This window comes from Nannospalax galili, unplaced genomic scaffold (assembly GCF_000622305.1).
Source record: "Nannospalax galili isolate Female #2095 unplaced genomic scaffold, S.galili_v1.0 scaffold352, whole genome shotgun sequence".
Taxonomy (NCBI): domain Eukaryota; kingdom Metazoa; phylum Chordata; class Mammalia; order Rodentia; family Spalacidae; genus Nannospalax; species Nannospalax galili.
In genome coordinates this window covers 855674-866881 of record NW_008332592.1, presented here as the reverse complement: position 1 = coordinate 866881, position 11208 = coordinate 855674, and the positions used below count along the sequence as shown (strand labels likewise).

General features: G+C 40.9%; 1 long non-coding RNA gene across 1 annotated transcript; it reads left to right on the top strand.

Annotated features, from left to right (window-relative positions):
• Nucleotides 1–906: 906 nt before the first annotated feature.
• On the top strand, nucleotides 907–3795 carry LOC115069360. Its single transcript, XR_003848635.1, has 3 exons — nucleotides 907–993; nucleotides 1847–2000; nucleotides 3327–3795. It is a non-coding gene; the product is annotated as an uncharacterized LOC115069360 (long non-coding RNA).
• Nucleotides 3796–11208: the final 7413 nt, after the last annotated feature.

The window sequence follows — 11208 nt, the reverse complement described above, 5'->3', positions numbered from 1 at the left end:
TTGAGGACTGTGCAGCAAAGTTGATAGAGCTTTTTAAAAACCCTGATTGTCTCAAATTCCACCAATGCTATCTGCCTCCTCATTCCCACTAAAAATGATCAACTTTCCCAGTGGGCTGCGGGTTGCTCTCCTTCCTGTTCAGCAAACCATGTGTGCCCACATGCGCTCTCTAAGAGATGCTTGCATCACCCTCTTTGTGAGGTTGAGGAAATGAAGGCATATCTTTGCCTAGGATCACACAAGAAGTAGAAGTGAGATGTGAACTCATGTAGTCTCTTCAAAGTAAGAAAGAAAGAAAGCAAGAAAGCAAGAAAGCAAGAAAGCAAGAAAGCAAGAAAGCAAGAAAGCAAGAAAGCAAGAAAGCAAGAAAGAAAGAAAGAAAGAAAGAAAGAAAGAAAGAAAGAAAAGATGAGGCAAAGAGAAGGGAAAGCGGGGGGGTGCTTCCAAATACCAAATGGACAACTCTGATAATGTCAAGTGGGACAATAAAATATAGTTATACTTTCAGTTATCTTTCCTCCTAAGAGATCAAAGAAATTAAACTAGTATTTTCCAACATGAAGCTGGAAACACTCAATGCCCAACAGTTCCTGAAGCAAACTGGAGCCCTGAAAAGAAGAAAACCAGGCTTACTGGAACTCCACATCAGATGAATCATTTTAGGAGCCCCAGCCTACAGACAGAGCTGTTCATAAATTTATGGCCCAAAGAGGCAAACTAAATCACTAATGACTCTAAAGGACAAAACCTACTTTCTTGACCAGTTACATGCTTTCCAGGTCCAGAAATAGAACAAAATTGCATGGTTTAAAAGAAAAAAATCAGACAAGTGATTTTTATGTCTACAGCCAAATTCCTACAGGAGAATGCACAAGACTGCTCATTAATTCTGATGTGGAAAGGACATGGGGTGTGCTGAGCCAAGTGCTGCTAACCTTTGGGAAGTTGACTATATTTCTGAATAGAAGCACTTAATGAAAGAAAAGTAAATGAGTAAGTATCCCGGTGTTGATAATCCTGGACATGCATGCTGCCTGAGATTTGGGGTAAACTAATAGCATGATTCATTACACCATTTTACAGAATTATCAGCCCTTGCCATAAAGAAACTTCCGTCCAGAAATAGTAGATGTTGTGCCTTCTGATCTTGGGATTTGATCCCTCTGTCCCTTAGCATGTCTAAACATATTTTCCCCTCAAATACTGTCTCCCATCATTTTTTTTTTCAGAATTATGCTTTTTAAGTTGGAAATTATTTTCTACTGCTTCCTGACGTTCTGAAACTGCAGCTTTTACCTAATACCGGATGATATGGAGGTCGGGCAAGGTATGGTGGGCAAAATGAAATACACACTGTGTGACTTTGTGGTTGCTGTTTGTTTGTTCTGCCTCAAGTTTCTCCAGAATCTCCTTTCCTCTTAGAGCTGATTACAGAAGGATGTGAACATTTGACCAGGAGTGCTTGGAAAGGCAGGAAGTGCTCATGACTCTGTCTGACTTGCATGCATGCAGACTTCTGCCCGCAAAGAGTGGTGCCTTTGTGCCCTGTTCCTTGAAGGGAGAGATGTTACTTTGTTTTCCTTCTTTGAAAGGGGCAGGTCGTTCTAATGTTTCTTGTCTGTCTTCTTCCCCGGTCTAATTCTTAAACAGCCTCTTTATTTTTAACATTTGTGGTTTAATTTTCCTATCATGTTTTCAAGAGCTAATAAAATTCTGAAGCATACAGAAAATGTAATCCAGATGTCTGTCTAAGGCCACAGGAAAAAAGCATACGAGCAACTCAATTTTGCTCTAAATCTCTTTTGTTTCTACTTTCTTTTCCATTCTTTCATTTTTCCTGTTTTAGTTTTGGCAGCGTTGATGAACAACCAACTCAAACAGCAGCAATGAAGAAGATGGATCAAGTGATGAGCAGTGGGTTCTGACAGTCTCCATGACGCCTTGCAGCCAGACAGCTGTTCCACCTGGTTTCACCATAAAGCTTTGTCCCAAAGAAATCGGTAAGAACGAAACTCACACGAGCCTCCTGGGATAGTCGGTACATGGCTTAGAATGAAAACCTACAGCAAAACCAAAATTTTGTAAGCACCTGAAAATGTTGTGGTAAACTACTGTGCATCTGTTGCCAACAGCCAAGCTACAGTGTAATTCCATCATTAATTGTGTGTTGCCCACAATTCATAAATGATAATGAGATGTGCTATTCTTACTCTTCCTTTAGGAAGATGTTTTCTTCTAGGAGCGATCTTCATAAGTAGCTCTAGGTTTGATGCATCAATTCCACTCATATTTGGTTTGACCAGGCTTTCTGCTAGGCTCTTCAATTTCTCTGAAATGTCTAAGAACTGAGTTATAAAGTACAGAATTATTTCATTGATCCAAATAATTTTGAAGAAAGGTTAACATATTAAAGTTATATGGTCTTCGCTGATATTTGATTTTGTTAGAAAGGGACTGTGTGTAAGAAAGTGACATCTCTGTCTAAGCACAGCCAGCCTTTGTAAGCATGCCTACCTGTAATTATATGGGCACTGCATTGATTCCTTTATTTTCTCGCTCTCTTGAGTAGCAGCTTCATAAAATGAATAAAATGTATATTCCATCTTGAGAAAACAAATCTGTGATTTTGCAGATAAAATTTTTTTGAATGAAAATGATATGTCAGCATGTCCTCCAACCCTAAAGGCTAATTTATTCCCATCCTCTGCTGGCCTAGCCCAATTTATCCCTGCTGTTTCTTTTCCTATGGTTGACACCTGGGGAACATGATTTAAAAATGAAAGCTGATAAGGGAATTAGATTACCTGCCTCTTTATGCTTTGAGAATAGGCGTGCACAGCCTCATGTTACCAACGTTCTTTTTCTAAGGGATTAGAAAGAAAAATAAGAATGTAGGGTGGTTTTAGAATTCCAAAAGATTGTCAAGAAATAGTCAAAAGTGAATTTTGCTTACCAAGATTTTGGAAAACAAGCATAATCACAAACTAAATTTAAGTCCACATATCACCTCTTTCTTAGACCTGTTAAAGCAAGCAGTATTATTCCATGGGCAAAGGTAAAGCTACAAATTTCTCATGTATTTTCATTTAAAGGCCAGAGTTCTTTCACAAGGAATAAAAAGCAAGCCAAATGATGTTCTTCAAGTGTACTTAGATAGCATATGATCTATAATGGGATTCATATTATTATCCATAGTGAAATTTATGTGATGGCTTTCAGCCTCAACAAAAAGTCCACCTGGCTCGAAGTTCTTGTGCCTTTTGCTGTTGTATTTTATGAAGATGCTGGATAGCTGCATATAATTAGAATTTCAAACTGTCCAACAGAATTGGAGCTTCCCTGGCTGGAGACTGGTTCATCACTCTTTCCTATGAAGAGCTTTCCAGAAAAGGACCCTAACACCCCTGGCGATGATTTTCTCTGACAACATGTGTGGTGTGTGCTCTTCTTTGACCACATATCAACTCTCTATGTATCGCTGACAAAGTAGGTCTGGACAAATTTTCCTAAAAATGTGTGTTCTTGAACTAAAGTATGTAGAACAAAGATCCATACTAATAAATATATCTGTGGAAGGAACAAAGGGAGTCACTCTGAAGTCTTAAGGAGAAATCTTGCTATTCCCATTCCGAAAAAGGATCAGCCAGGTACAGAAGAACCAGGCTTGGCTGTCAGGAAGGCGTCTTGGTTCCCAAGCAGCTAAAAAGCAATTACATTCTGGAGCAATTTTATAACTAAATAAAAGTTTTTCAACCCTGATTTATTTTATCTTTGTCCCACTGCTTTAACTTCATTTTCCCCTGTCACTGGCCAATCACTTATTACCTTGCAAAAACAATTGGAGCACACAACTGAGTTCTGTGTTTGGAAAAGAAATTGCATGGGAAAAAAAGAAAAGTAGTGGAGTTTGGCTGTCACGGAACCTCATGATTTGTGACTTGGAAATCACAGAGCTACAAAGAAAGGTGCAGCTGGCTCGCTCCCAGTCATGGCCCACCTTGCCCAGGACACTGCCCAAAGTGATTATTTACAAAGTTCTCGGTTCCAGGAAGTAGGAAACCTCAAAGGGAGTACGTTTACATGAAATCTGTACAAATTTTCCTCTAGATCTACTTTTCCAATAAACAGGAGTGGTCGATTGGTATAGCAAATCCTATCTACTTATGATTAACAGCTAAATTGTCATGTTTCTCATAAGAAAACCCCACCAAATAAGCACCAAAACATTTATTGACACGTAAAAATATTATACGTTCTAACCTTTTGAACACAGATTTCATTTTCATTTGGTTTTTTTTTCCACCACTGGCATCAGCTGTTCTACAATGGTTTATTTCAAGGCTAATAAAAGACTGTAGAGTTATATATTTACACACTGCCTGTCTCTAGAATGCAGTGTCATTGTTTTAAGGACCTGCAGCTGTTTTTAATTTTTTCATCACTGTACTGGCCAACTGGCAATATTCCTCTTGATATATGGGCACCTTCCTCATTTCTGTTGGGCTCTGACAGAACCATTCTCTTCCTAACTGGCTACTTCTGATAGTCTGCGGTCTCAGAAACATGATTCCTAAACACACACACAGAAACTTTGGTGGGTTTGTTGTTGTTGTTGTTCACAATCATTTCTGACATAATCTAACATACAACCAAAAAATGGCATATTTTTGGTCTTTTAACTTGTGTACAATAGAAATACAAGTTTTGTGTGTGTGTGTGTGTGTGTGTGTGTGTGTGTGTGTTTCTCTGTGTGTGTGTATCGGCTTGTATTGGCCTGAGTATGTATATGTATATATGTATGTATTTATGTAGTTTATGAAGTTTAACTAGTTGACACTAGCAGAATTATAGTTTAAGTCTATAAACCAGAAATTATATGCTAAAATAATCATAATTTATTCAGAATCAGCCACTTTCATAACTGTCAATCTGATTAAATTTGTTGCCCATTGGGCTCCTGGTATAATTTTTTATTATTATTTTTATTTTACGTGTATAAGTGTTTTGTGTGCATGTATGCTAAGTGACAATGTGCATGCAGTGCCTGTTGAGGTCAGAAGAGGGTGTTGGAACTGGAGCTATGGATGGTTAGTTGCCATGTAGGTGCTGGGAGCAAAACTAAGTCCTCTGGAAAAGCAGCCCATGGTCCTGGCCCCTGGACACCTCCCCCACCCCTCCTGTATGCTCTTATATAGTTCCTCAACTTGAAGTTTCAGTCCTCATCTTGGTTCTTAACAGCTAACATCAAAAACTATTGAAAAGCAAGGATAAGCACTTCCAAAAATAAACAAAATTATCACCAGCTTAAGATAAGCATGACTATGTCAGATGGAATTTCTTCCTAGTAAATGGTCTTTGAAGCCATCAAGCAATCACCAGAACTGAGTTTGTCAATGATGTTTCTCCTATGTCCAAGAGGTACATCTCTATCCAACTGAGGGGCTAAAAATCAAACAGTGCTCAGCATGGGGGTAAGTTGGGAAATTCAGCCCCCATTTGAAAACTATCAGAGATAAAAATGTTAAAGTTGTTGAAAATAAGTTGAAACTAAGAATAAAGAGACACTGGATGTAGAGATTTCCATTGCCACTGAGAGAACTTGAGCTGCATGGTGGGGATGAGAACGTAACATCACACTTTCAATACAGGCCAAAGTCAAAGTCTGGATTCAGGCCACATTCAGAGCTAATGGTGTCTTTCTTCTGCAAGGTGAGTTCACAGACCCCTGCAGAGCTTGCTATCCTGGTGACCAACTCAGTCTCCCTCTCCTGCCCTGAGTGGACACTCCAGCCCGACTCTTCACTTCCCACATCCTGTGATTATCCTGTTGTAGTACTTTCTGCTCAACTGTTGTTATTACAAGCAAAAGATTCTCAGGCCTAAAAAATAGCTCATGTCACCAAAGCATTTTGGCAAAATAATGGTTTAGACATGGCAAATATTACAGTATTTTTTAAAGAAAATTCAAAGACTCATTCTAGTCATCTGTTTTTACTTCACCCCTATGAATGACGCTTTTTTACATTTCTTTCTCCCCTTCTATTTATTTATTTTTAAAGTTTCAATCTATTTTACATATATGAGTGTTTTGCCTACCTGTCTATAAGTGCACCCAGACACACAATGCGTGCAGAGGCCAGAAGGGGGCATCAGATCCCTTGGACTGGAGTTATAGATGGTTGTAAGCTGCCATGTGGATGCTGGGAACTGAACCAGGTCTTCTGCAAGGGCAGACAGTACTCTTAACCATGGAACCAACTCTCCAGCCCATTCTCTTTTATTTTTAAATTTTTAAGTTTTTTCCCCCCATGCCTAGTAGCAGAGGATGATCCTCGGTCTTCCTTTCTCCTTTCTCCACGTCCTGAGCACTGGGACTACAGGTGTGGGCAATGCAGCAAATGAAGCTGAAGGCTTTCTACCTGTTTGGTAAGCGCCCAGCCTTTACAATTTTATTTTTATCTCATGAACTGTTAAGCATTCTGCTCCCCTCTGGCCAGAGGGTGATTCCAGACACATCCTTCTGAAGGAAATGAGAAGGCTTGCACTGGCCATTGAAGTCATGCCAGAAGTTTGAGAACACACATCAGTAACTTCTAAGCTACGCCATGACTATCCCTGCCGAGCCGAGACAGCTGCTGTCCAAGCAGCTCCTTTCCTCTTCCTTCCAAATGAATACTAAAAGCTTGCTTTCCTTCTCGTTTCTGAAGATTTAATCAGCAACCTTATCTTGGCTCACAAGGGAAAGGTCTATCTGCCTCTTAGGTGCTTGACATCAACCTGAGCGAAGCTTTTACACATTCCAGACTGGTCATTGTTTCGGATGTGAGGAGGTGATGGCATCACCACTGATGGGAGAGGAGGTGCGGTGATTTCCAAACTCCCGAACACATGGGAGCACTCAGAACCGACTCTAATTCGGTTTGCTGTTTCTGTGGATTTCATGAGATCTGCCACAGACACTGAGATGCTCAGCCCACTTTTCTCCCGTCCCTCTCTCCTTGCTTCTAGCCCTTCATTCACCTACTAATTTGACTAAGATTTAGACACTAAATTTAAGGGCTTAAATTTAAACCCCAAATTTAGAGAATATCAATTTTCTCTAATGCCCCATTCGCTCATCAAACATTTACTAAGTAGAAAGTACACAAACTGAGGGAAATTGTTCGAGGATGTTGTACACTCAGCAGTAGGATAAAGAGATGGGGTCTGCTCCAGAGGACGTTTGAAAATAGGTGATTTGCCTAGCAGCTTTCTCTGACTTCATTTCCTCCTCCTACTTCTAAGTACTCACCCCTCTTTCTCACCAAATACTCCTAAGGAAATGACTATTTTCCCTAAAGCTTCTGTCCAATGTTAATCTCTTCAGACTGACATATTAGGCTCATCCGATTGCTCTCTCCTAGTGTTTGACTTCTTTTCGTCCTATTCACTTGCCTTTCCTTGGCATCGCCCTCTTTCAGTCCACTAACTATTTCTTCAGTGTGTTTGGTAGAGGGACAATTGTCAGTATGCAGTGGGATGTAGCTAAGATGTGTAGAAAGAAGAAAAAAGAATCACAAGCAGGACGGAGCGATTTACGTCAAATCGAGCCTGGATTTGCGGCGCCAGAGCTCCAGTTCCTGATCTCCCTGACTAACGAGGGGCAAGGTGGCGTTCAACACGTGCCAAGATTAGTGAATGCATCAGAAAGCAACAGTATCGAGAGAACAGCTTCGGAAATTTTCTATCTTTCTGCTCTTTTTGACTCTAAAGAAAGGAAGGCAAAAGAATGTGCCTCTAGGACTTACTGCATAGATGGAAACTGAGTGGAAAGGGGCCCCTCCCTTAGCCACAGTCCGTTTGTGTGAGGCCATCATCCTTTGTGTGATCAACTCCTTGTGTCCTTATTCATCTGCAGTCACTGTGCATTCCCTATTGCTGTTTAGGAGACTCTCTTCCCTAGATTCTGCTTTCTCTAACAACAGTCTTTCCACACCATCTCCCAGTATCCACCAGGGAGGGTTCCACCCAGGATGCCTTGACCCAGTAATGATTGAGGGGGTCCCTTCAGCCCCCAAGTTCTATTGACATTATTTTCTTCTCACTCATGTTGCTTCCCCTGGGTTGATCCCAGTGGATGTTGATACAACTAATTGTCTTAAAGTCCATATAAAAATGTGGAAATCGCATAGCACTTCCCAGATCCTTAGCAACAGAAGTGGCCAGGCATTGAGATAACTTGTGTATGGCACCAGTCACCACAAGGCCCATGAGAGGTATACACTAGTAGACACATTTCCTCCTATTGAACCCCAGAGAATGTTGGGTTCCCATATTTCCCTACCTTATCTTTAAATGCTTCTACTTGAAATAGATCAAGAAGATTAATGCAAAGGAACCAACAATATCTTATCTCTCAACAAAATATTTGGGCCCCTAGAATTAATCTCTGAACATAACATTAAAGAAACTAAAGGTACCCGCTCAAAAGTTTTAGGGTACTTTCATTTTAATTTCCTGTGAGTCTAGTTACCAGAAACGTTTAGGGAGCCAGCACACCAGCCTCCCTGGGACAAATGCAAATTATCACTGGTTCCACTGAATCGCAGGTCACTCTACTTTATCAAGATAAACAGAGGCAAATCCATCTCATTTCTCATTTCCCCCAATGGAATATTACTCACCAAATACAACATCTTGATTTATTTAAATATCCACTGCAGTCTGCCATTATTTTCTCTCCCATAGTTAGTGATTCTAGTTACACGTTAATGATATTTGCATTGATTACTAATGAAGAAGAAATTTAGTTTCTTAAACTTCCTACATTATAAAATATTGCTTGAGCATTTGAATTATTTCTTACATTCTAAAATTATAAATCATTCTAATTTGAATGGAACATTTTTGTTTAATTCAACAAAATATATGTCTTTGTATTTAGACATATTTCCTTTGTGTCATCGTAGGAATAACAGGAATGTTCTATTTTGCTAAGAATGTTCTGTTGCTTTGATAAAACACTCTGACAAAGGAAGGAAAGGGTTTATTTGGCTTAAACTCTTAGATGAAATCCACTATCGAGGGGACTCAGAGCAGGCACTCAAGGCAGAAACCATAGAGCTGTTTGTTGGCTCACTCAGGGGTTCGTGCTCAGCTAACTTCCTTCCACAGCCCAGAACCCTCCCACTCCATCGTCAATCAAGGCAGTATCTCACAGGCACGGCCACAGGCCAGTCTGACCTGGGAAATTCCTCTGTTGACATCTCCTCTTTCCAGGTGACTCTAGGTAGTGTCAAGTTGGTAATAAAAACTAACCAGCACAACCAATGGATTTTATCCCTTCAAATAAGAAGCACATACAAAGGAGGCCTCTATTTACAACCTCACTTTTCTACAACTCTGAGCACTGCAGACCTGTTATGACGGAAGGAAAAAGGATTAATATGGGTAAATGAGGCCAGTCAGTATGCAGTGAGCTAGATATGTAAATATATTCATAATGAAATCTCCAGAAGCAAGGTTACAGAGGAAACATTATCAGTGATGAATCAGAAATACAGAATTTGTGAAAGAAAAAAAGCAAGATCAGGGGGAAACCACAGCTCGAGACACTGCAGGTGACTCAGGGCACATCTCAGATTTCAAAGCTGCTGTATTCCGGGACTGTGAGAGGCAATTACTGGAAATAAGAGCTGTTAAGAGCAAACGTAGTGCCTGGCATTTGCTCTCTCCTTCCGCATTTGTGTTGAACAACTAGCGACAAAAACACTTGGAAAGCTGCAAGGTAGGGAGGGCCCCGCCTCTGTTCAATGCCAGAAGGCAAGCTGCGTGCACTGAAGACAGCCTCTGGAAATCACGGCCACCTCCAGGAGTGGGGGCATAAAGGGGGACACACGGTTGAGAATCACCATGTGGTTCAGAAGAACTGCACCGTGAAAGACAGGCACAGTGAATAAACAAGGGAAAGAACCCCTTTCATCAATAAAATAGAGGTATCACAACATAGGGGAGAAACTTTAGAATTAATATTTTCTACCCAAACAAATGACTAGTGATCCTAATATTTTTAAAAAATATTATCAAAAGAGGGGGCTGGAGAGACAGCTTAGTGGTTAAGAGCACGGGTTCAATTCCCAAGCACCCACATGGTGTCTAAGAACCGCCCTTAACTCCAGTTCCTGAGGAATCCGACACCCTCTTCTGACCTGCACTGCACAACATGCACTCACATACATGCAGACAATACATTCATATACATAAAATAAGATAGTTAAAAAATATTACTGAAAGCAAAATTAGATATTGGGTTGGTAGCCGAGGAGAGCATCATTCAGGACCAGAAGGCACAGAAAGGATGATACATGAGTTGGAAGATGCATCAGAGGAAGGAAGGAGGAAGAGAGCAGCCAGATCATGGGGTGTGTGTGAGCTAGACTCTGGAAGACAAATACTGTGCTTTCTTTCATATAAGGAATCTAGAATTTTTAAACAAAAGACGTCAAAGTAGAAAGGTGGCTATACCGGAAGAGAAAGGAGACCGACAGGGAGGGAGGGTGAACGGGAGAGGGTAATGGGGACGATGTGATCAAAGCCCATGACACGTGCAGGAAATAATGCAACCCATTATTGTGCATAATTAGCTTATGCTAATAAAATGAAGGAAAAAAAGAAGGTAGATAAAAGAAATTTTCTTTCTTTTTTTTTTTTTTTGTCTTTTTGAGACAGGGTCTCCCTGTAGCCCCAGCTGTCCTGGAACTCAGTATGTAGACCAGGCTGGCCTTGAACTCATAGAGATCCGCCTGCCTCTGCCTCCCAAGTGCTGGGACTACAGGCATGTGCCTATTATTTTTATTTTATGTGTCTGACTGTATTGCCTGCATGTATGTGAGTGCACCCGTGTCATGCAGTGCCATGGAGGTCAGAAGAGGGCTTCGGATTTCCCTGGAACTGGAGTTAAGGGCGGTTCATGGTCACCATGTGGGTGCTGGGAATCAAACCCGTGTTCTCTGTAAGAGCAGTCAGTGATCTTAACTGGTGAGCCATCTCTCCAGCCCCCATATGATGAAAGAAATTTTCAAGCGCTCAGTTAAATCTCTGAAAGCAGAAGAGAAACATCAATCTTCAGTTTCAAGTGGCTGTGAAGCACCAAATTGGCTGTTCTGCCTGGCACCCCCGTCATCCTGCAGCTGGACACAGGGATTGGCTGGTCTGCCTGGCCCCCCCGTC